Genomic DNA, 8260 nt, shown 5'->3' on the forward strand with positions numbered 1-8260 from the left:
CATGCTGGATTTTTATTTCCATTTGGTTTAACCATCATTATTATCTGACATCTCTTGGTAATTGGGAACATAGGAATTTTCCTCACTGCATCTGAAAATGTCTGAAGCATTTGGCTTCTCAAAACCAAGTCGTTACCTATCACTTTTTATGCTACTTTATAGCAGGGCTGCACTGACCCACAATGTTTTTCGCTAACTATTGATCTGAAACACAGGCTAATAATCCCTTAAAAGTCTCATAATGCTAGTTGCAACTTTAATCTCACAGTATATGCAATAAATCCTGTAAGAGTGGTTATTCTCTTATTTGACGTAGTTTGTTATCTGGATGGCCTCCATGTTCTCCACTCTCAAGAGGCTGTCAAATTCAGCAGTGAGGTGCAGCTCCTTTCACGTTCAGTAAAGAGCTTCTGCATGTTATCATCAAGCATTTCCTAGAGTCATGTGTTTTTTTGCTGGTCTGATAAAGGCTACTGACCTTAAAACCACTTAAAGGCTGTATTATTATTTAAACTGTGTTTGGACAGTGTGAACACAGTGTCAAGCGGTTGTTTCAGGGATAAATGTTAGTCAATACTAATGTAATTTTGTTTAACGTTGGTATTGGTAAACAACTGTACAAATATGTACAGTTTTGCCAAATATACTGTCAACACTAAGTAAAACCACTTAATATAAGGCCATAATTTCAATGTACAGTAAAAAAACAAACAAAAAAAAAACTATATACTAATTAAACAAACCAAAAAAAAGTGTAATAATATATATTGTCATTCTTGAGACATGGGACAAAACAGGTCCAGGAAGGGTAACCGCTAATACTCATTGTGTGTTGACCTGATCATCACTCTTTTGTGAGTTAAACACAATCTACTAAATATAGACAACTTCATTATAAAAAAAAATAACAAATGAAAAAATATATAATCATAATCTATGATAAAATACTATTATAAACTAGGATAGTGGATAATTCAGAAGCAAAAGTTACTCTACAAAAATCATGTGTTCAATAATTTTATAAAATCTGAACATTATTTAGTGGGGAACAAATAAAAGTAAAGAAGGTCTAGGACTAAATCTGGTAAAACCATACACATTGCTCTTTGTATTGTCGTAAAGTACATTCATGAAAACAAATAAATATATTTATATATAAATATGTATACCATAAAATTAAAATATATATATTTTTAAATGTATAGCACAGTAATGAGGCAGCAACATATGATACATAGGACAGAACAAGAAAGGCTATTAATAATCTATCAATGCGCAAAAGTATTATGATATGAAAGGCTCCAATACAGAGCGGCACAAAGTGCTTATGCGCATCCCGTGTGCAGAATGATGTGCTTGAAGCCACACGGAGTCACAGCGCGCAGCGCTCCACATAGAAAAGTTCAGAACACAAAGATATTGATGAGTAGTGTATCATAGTGCTCTCTACGCCAGTGCTGTGATCCAACAGACACCCGGTAGAAAGTAACATGATTTAGAAACAGCACTAAACTCCAGCAAGATAAAGTCATTTTATGCAAAACCATCGATCTTTATCTACAGATCAAGTATAATAATAGGAACAGTGAATAATTTTGACTTGGAGAGATTTTCACCATCTTGACTGTTGTAACCGAACGCGAAGCACAGTTTTTAAATGATGAATGGAGGATGACTGACAGCTGCAGCGGAGAGAATAGTTTACGAGAACCTGAATTTAACGACTTAAATATTCACCTTAAAGGGGTCATATGATGCAATTTCATTTTTTCCTTTCTCTTTGGAGTGTTACAAGCTCTTGGTGCATAAAGAAGATCTGTAAAGTTGCAAAGACTAAAGTCTCAAATCCAAAGAGATATTCTTTATAAAAGTTGTGATTCGTTGTGAAAGCGAAACTACTTTGTTTGGTCTTCCAAAAGAGGACGATATTCGCTTCATCATGCCTGGAGCTGATCCGTGCTGGTCGCTGAGGGAATATTTCAACTTAGTGCTGTGGATCGCCGGCACATTTTATGGAGGACTGTTTACTGATCCTGGGAGAGTAACGTTAGACTAAAATGCCGGCAGTTCTGACTCACGTAAGTACGTTTTCTTTTATCATTTGCCACTAATGATTCAAACGCGAGTTTTGGGCAGTGTGGAGTAGCACTTGTTTGTCATTTCTCCGATCACAAATGCAGACAGGGTTTTATGTTTACACGGCACGATGCAATGCAACACAACGCGTAAAAAGACAGTATAAGTCATTATAATCAATAATTATGTCCCCACTGGATGCAACAAATTCCACATTTGTAATGGGTTTTAATGTTTTTGTGTCGTCGCTCCGGCCGGACAGTAAACCTCACATTAATCTATGAAATGGCTTCAGAAGACTTAAAATATAGTGCACGGAAACTCTATGTTTTTGTGCCTTCCTTGGGGCTTAACAATAACACAATAGTATACGCACAATATCGGATTTGGATTGGTCTCGTCTGACCGATACCCCGATCCAGCAGAAAATGCCAGTATCGGAGTGATACCGATACTGAATATCAGACCTCTGTGTTTAATTACCTGTATTTGTACGTTTTCTGAGAGGAGTACCTTTTCTCCGCTCGTTTCTCGCGCTGACTGTCATCCGAAGCGTGTGCATAAAGGCATTTCCGACTGCGTGCGATCTCGATAAATATACACATACACAGAGTTACAGTACTTAAGTATTCACGCAAACATAGTCTGTTATGTCTTAGGTGAACGTTTGGGGAACTGTTGGGGAAAAGCATCTGATGTGTAACATTATATTAGATCCGTGCATTACAGTAGGTCTTAATATAGGCCGACTCATTAATGTTAATCTAACGATAAAAGAAAAGAGTGAATCACTCGCTGCTCTTGATTTAACTGCTTTTTGTAGTTTTAATAATCAATTTATTTGTAATATAAACACAGTAAAGGGATTTTTACATTGATTATTTAGTTTTTTGTTTAGATGTAAAATGAAAAAGGTAATGCACTATTTGTTTTTTTCTTATATTTGTTCTATATAAAAATTGCTATATTATTATTAAGAAAAGAAGTGGAGGAAAGATGCAACGTTGCAGGTGATTTTGCTTTGGAACCTTCAGAAAACTTTAACTTGATTTTGCTCAAAATTGACTTTGCTGGCTCTATCGAATTCACAGGTGTAGCTCAGTAATTTTTTGTCCGACTCCAACAAATCATACATCATTCTGAAGGTCTTTTAATGGAGAATGTGAAAATGAAAATAACTCATTTTTGAAAAATTGCTCATTGTGACTCATTTTGCCAGCACAGGTCACATTTACATATATCATAAACAACATTAAACAATTAGATTAATAAATAAATAATTTATATGAACAATGTATTATAATTGTATTAATATTCTTATACACACACAGTTTTATTATAATTTTTACAATACAATATAATGTTATATAATTAAATTGATTTAGTAGTTTAATTGTTAATGTTAATTATTTATTTTTGTTTGTTTGTTTTATTAGTTTAATTGCTTTATTATTACACATACACATAATGTAAAAAAATGCTAATTATTGCTAAACTATTTTTTTTCTACATTTCTACATACAGTTCTACAAATAAAATTGATTTACACATATTTCATTGGCACAAATATTACATTGTAGACAGGATCATACCAAAACGCCAACAACTCTTCTGCTGTAAGACGTGTTTGCCTTTCGCACCTCTCACAAAGCAGATGCGGTTATTTGTGACAGAGCCAAAAGAGCAGAGTTAGAATTCCAGCTTCATCAGCCCCCACCAAACCCAATGCTTCGACTTTCCCTTAACCACAAAAATGCACCTCCACACAAGCCCTCTACCTTCCCCATGGCAAACCCACAGCGTGAAAAACCCAGAGCTAAACGCTGACCACAAGCCAGTGGTAAATTATATATCAGGGCAATATCCTTATATATTATTTAGTCTGTTGCCTGTTGTCGTTCAGGACGGCTGGCTCGAACGCAACAGAACGATGGCGTATCTGGTGAAGATAAACATAGAGTTAAAAACAGCCCCTCCGTACCCATAATACCCTTCAACGTTTCCCAACAATACGGCCAGTATGACAGTGCTATTACTCTCGTAGGTTTAATAGTCTTTAAATGAATAAATATAAAAGTTACTACTGGAAATTTGTGAGAAATGGATACAAATTACTGTTTTGTGTAAACCTTAGGCTATATACATATTACATAAATACCATTTAGTACTATTATTATTATTATTATTCCCTTATTTTCAACATTTTACAATTAGATTTGCAATATATGAATATTTTAAAACTAGTGACTAGTAACATGCAACATTAATCATGCATATAACCATTGTCTTTCCATTAAGTGCAGTTACAATACATATTGCACGAGAATGATGACGAATGCTATGAATATCCTGCAGCAAAACTTCTTCTGTGAAAGACTATCATTCACAGTTTCACATTTTGTGTATATGGCATTACAAGACCGTATTACACAGCGGTACCAAATGCTCCTAAAATTACCATTTATGAAAATGTAATGGTTTCGGAGAATTTTTCCAACCACAGGTTTTCATATATGAATATTCAGCGCCAAAACAAACACATACACACACAAAAACGCACATATGCCAACCAGATGTTGAGTTTGCATATTCGAACAATTGAAAAAAAAATGAAAATTTACGACTGGAAGACAAGGGCAAAACTGAGGATTAATGGCAACTATCAGGTTCTGGAAGACAAGCACAAACATAAGGATAAGCTTCCCAAAAACTGACTCATCAGAATAGCCACATGTACTAATGTACCTATACTCATCCATCAGAACCAGGCTCACATCACGACATCAATCCAACAACAAATCTTCACTGACTGTAACTCTGTTTAAAACTTAGAGAACTGCCTTGCTTTCTACAACCCACCTACACTGCTGCTCCTAAGACAGCATCCTATAGGTGATCTCAGCACGGTTATTGTTAACTAAAACTATAACAAAAACTGTTCATTGACATAAAGCTGAAATAAAATATAATTATTAGAGGGGGGGGGCTTAAAAAATAATAAGAAATTAGCAACTAACTGAAAGGTCGCACTTTAGTTTGGGGACCAATTCTCGCTATTAACAAACCATTAACTATGACATTTGCTTAAATAAACTCCTAATTTGCTGCTTAATCATTAGTAAGGTAGTTGTTAAGTTTAGATGTGGGGTGGATTAAGGGTCTAAAATATGGTCTTGCAGAATGAGGCATTAATATGTGCTTTATAAGTACTAATAAACAGCCAATATGCCAGTAATATGCATGCTAATAAAAAAACTAGTTAATAGTGAGAATTGGTCCCTAAACTAAAGTGTTACCAACATTTTAAAAGTTTAAGTTGAACTACTAAAATTTCAAAAACTATAACTGAAAATAAATAAACAAACAATCAAGCAAACAAACAAATAAATAAATATCAATAAAAATGAAACTGACAAAGGCATATGACATTACAAAAAAAATCGAAATAAGTTTTGCTGTCAGCATGTTGCAATGGTAACAACATGATACTTTGATATCCATAAAAAAAAATTATAATGATAATAATAATAATTTGCATTTCTTTTCTGAGCTGGTCACAATGGATTGTGGGATTGCCTTCTTTGCAAAGGATACATGTAGCATTAGAATTTGGCCAAATTAAGGGGTATTTAGAAGGCACCAGATGATTACATATTTCATCTCTGAAACCTTATAATGCTAAGGAGGCAGCAACCTAGCTTTTGAAAAAGAAGTGTTAGTTTAGTATTATTTATGTACTATTATAGTATTTATTTATATTTTTAATCAGCTTTTATTTTTATATTTTCAGTTTTCATTTAGTTTAACTTTTAGCAATTGTATGTGTTTTTAAATATTCATATTTAGCTTATTCTTATTTCAGTTTTAGAAATTTTAGTACTTCAAATTTAACTCATTTAAACCGGGCGGGGCTAATAGCCTCGGACCTTGAGCACAGAGGCCGAAATCAGTAGCCTCGCGCCACTCCTGTAAAACCCACCCTAAACACGCCATCACTGGACTATGTCACACAATACAAAGTTCCACCAGCAAGAGGGAGATGAATGAAATAGCTAAACAAATATATCAGAAGCTGTCGTTTAGTCTTTATTTAAAAACTTGGACACCACACGCGGTTATTGACTGACCACGAACAGGAAATAGAACTTACTTGCAGCATTTTTGATTCGTTAATGTCTCGCGGTCTTGCTGTTTTTTTTTCTTTGAACAATTAAATTTTGGGCTAAAAGTGTGTTGTACCGAGTAAAATGTGACTGAAAATTGATTAGTAATGCCTTACATTACTGCATTACAGCAAAAAGTAATCCGTTACTGTAATGCATTACTTTTGTAACGCGTTACTCCCAACACTGACTATTACCATTAATGGATGTAAACTAGAAAAGACTGTTGCTAACAAACAAATAATAGATTGGCATCAGTGTTAAAACAGCTTCACATTATGCAACACTTGAGTTAAAAAAGTTGCGTTGTAGCACAACAACCATAAACAAACTTTATTTTGAATTGTACCTAATAAAAACCCATCCCATTTTGACTTGTCTGGTACGTTATGCTGTCGATTTTCACATTACTAAATTTTTTGTCATCTTCTGTAACTAACTGTGATAATATAGTGGTAAGCCCTCAGTATTTAGTCACTAATCGTTTTGCAGGAAAGACAAAGGAGCAGAAGAGAAAATGAGAGGCGAAGGAGGGTAGGGGGAACTTGAGGGGACGCAAGTAGCCTCAAAGTAGGAAAGACAGCCAAGAAAGTGCGAAGGAATGTGCAAGTCTCGCCAACATTTTATGTTTCTTTCCACTGAATTCCAGCGTTTGCTCTGTGGGGTTGCTACGTCTGCCAACAGTGAGGCCAACTCTCGAAGTGCTGTGATAAGAGTCCTATGAAAGTCTTTTCTGATATAATATCGTTTTCAGTGTCAGCTGAGCTGCAACAATTGTATCTCCATCAACTTCACAAGCTTATCGCCCATTGCCAATGTTTGTATATGGAAAATTGAAAAGGCATTGTTGATAAAAGGCGTACAATAAAGACATCCCGTGGTCTCGTTGCTCGCTTTAATAAGAACAATACCTTCTTAAAATGCCTTCGCTGACCCCAAGTACTTTTTGGTGCGCAAACATAATTCACAGCATGTTCTGTTCGCAGATCCAGGAAACAAGTTCAATAATTTCTGAGGTTCTTTGTCTTTCTTCCCAGCACTAATTATTAGGATCCATTCAGAGCCATGCAAGTCTGAGCAGAGTCTTGCTAATGTAGTTTAACCGCATTCTTCTTAAAAGGCATTTAGCAAAATTTTGGGAAAATAAATAAAAACGGTTTGATTTTCTACTCGTGTCCTTCAAAGTCCGAGATGATTGGATGTGTTTTCCCAGAGTTGCCTGTGGTGCAAGGCCACTGCAGGTCTTCAGAAAAAGAAAGAGAGCGGTTCAAGCACATCTTCGCAACAAGAGACGAGTTTCAAGGGATTCAAGGAAAATAAAGCAGCAAATAATCTTCCCTGTTGTTTGGATGGGCAGAGTTTGCTAAACAGTCCAGGATGTGGATACATAGGGGACCGTGGCTTGTGCTCTCTCTTTGTAACTTTAACGCAGACCACCCAGGGCCCTTCAGATAAAGGTGTGGTTTACAGATAGTTGACTGGCAGGGCTTGCAGAAACTGAGCCCAAATATACAGCATTAGTCTAGGAGAATGGTGACAGGTAGGGGTCTACTGAAAAGTTGCCAATTTCAGGAAGAGCGAGTTTTTAAATCTCAAGATATGGACTTTGTCCAAATTTGTAAGCCTAGATACAAGATGAAGTCTAATTGGGCAACAACTGGTAGTTTTCAGTCTTATAAAGAGACTCTGGAATTTCTGTTACCATGGGAACAACACTGAAATCATTTTGTGTGCACTGCCAGCCTGCCTAAGGCAAAGACTCAATGACTTTAACTTCTTCTGGATCTGGATCTTCTGGATCACAAATCAGCCAGCCAATCAATCGCCTTTCTGAATTCACTGTATATGCAGGATATATCATTAAAAACTCATGTGGACTGTTCAGATTGGATTAATGTCTGTAGAAAAGTAACGGCAACTTCAACGACAACTTCTTATAGGAGATTATTCTTATTCCTGTTCTTATTTACTTACCTTCATGTAATTCCAAACCTTTTGCAATTTATTTATTCCATGAAACA

This window comes from Sinocyclocheilus grahami, unplaced genomic scaffold (genome assembly GCF_001515645.1).
Source record: "Sinocyclocheilus grahami isolate Dianchi unplaced genomic scaffold, SAMN03320097.WGS_v1.1 scaffold495.1, whole genome shotgun sequence".
NCBI classification, from domain to species: domain Eukaryota; kingdom Metazoa; phylum Chordata; class Actinopteri; order Cypriniformes; family Cyprinidae; genus Sinocyclocheilus; species Sinocyclocheilus grahami.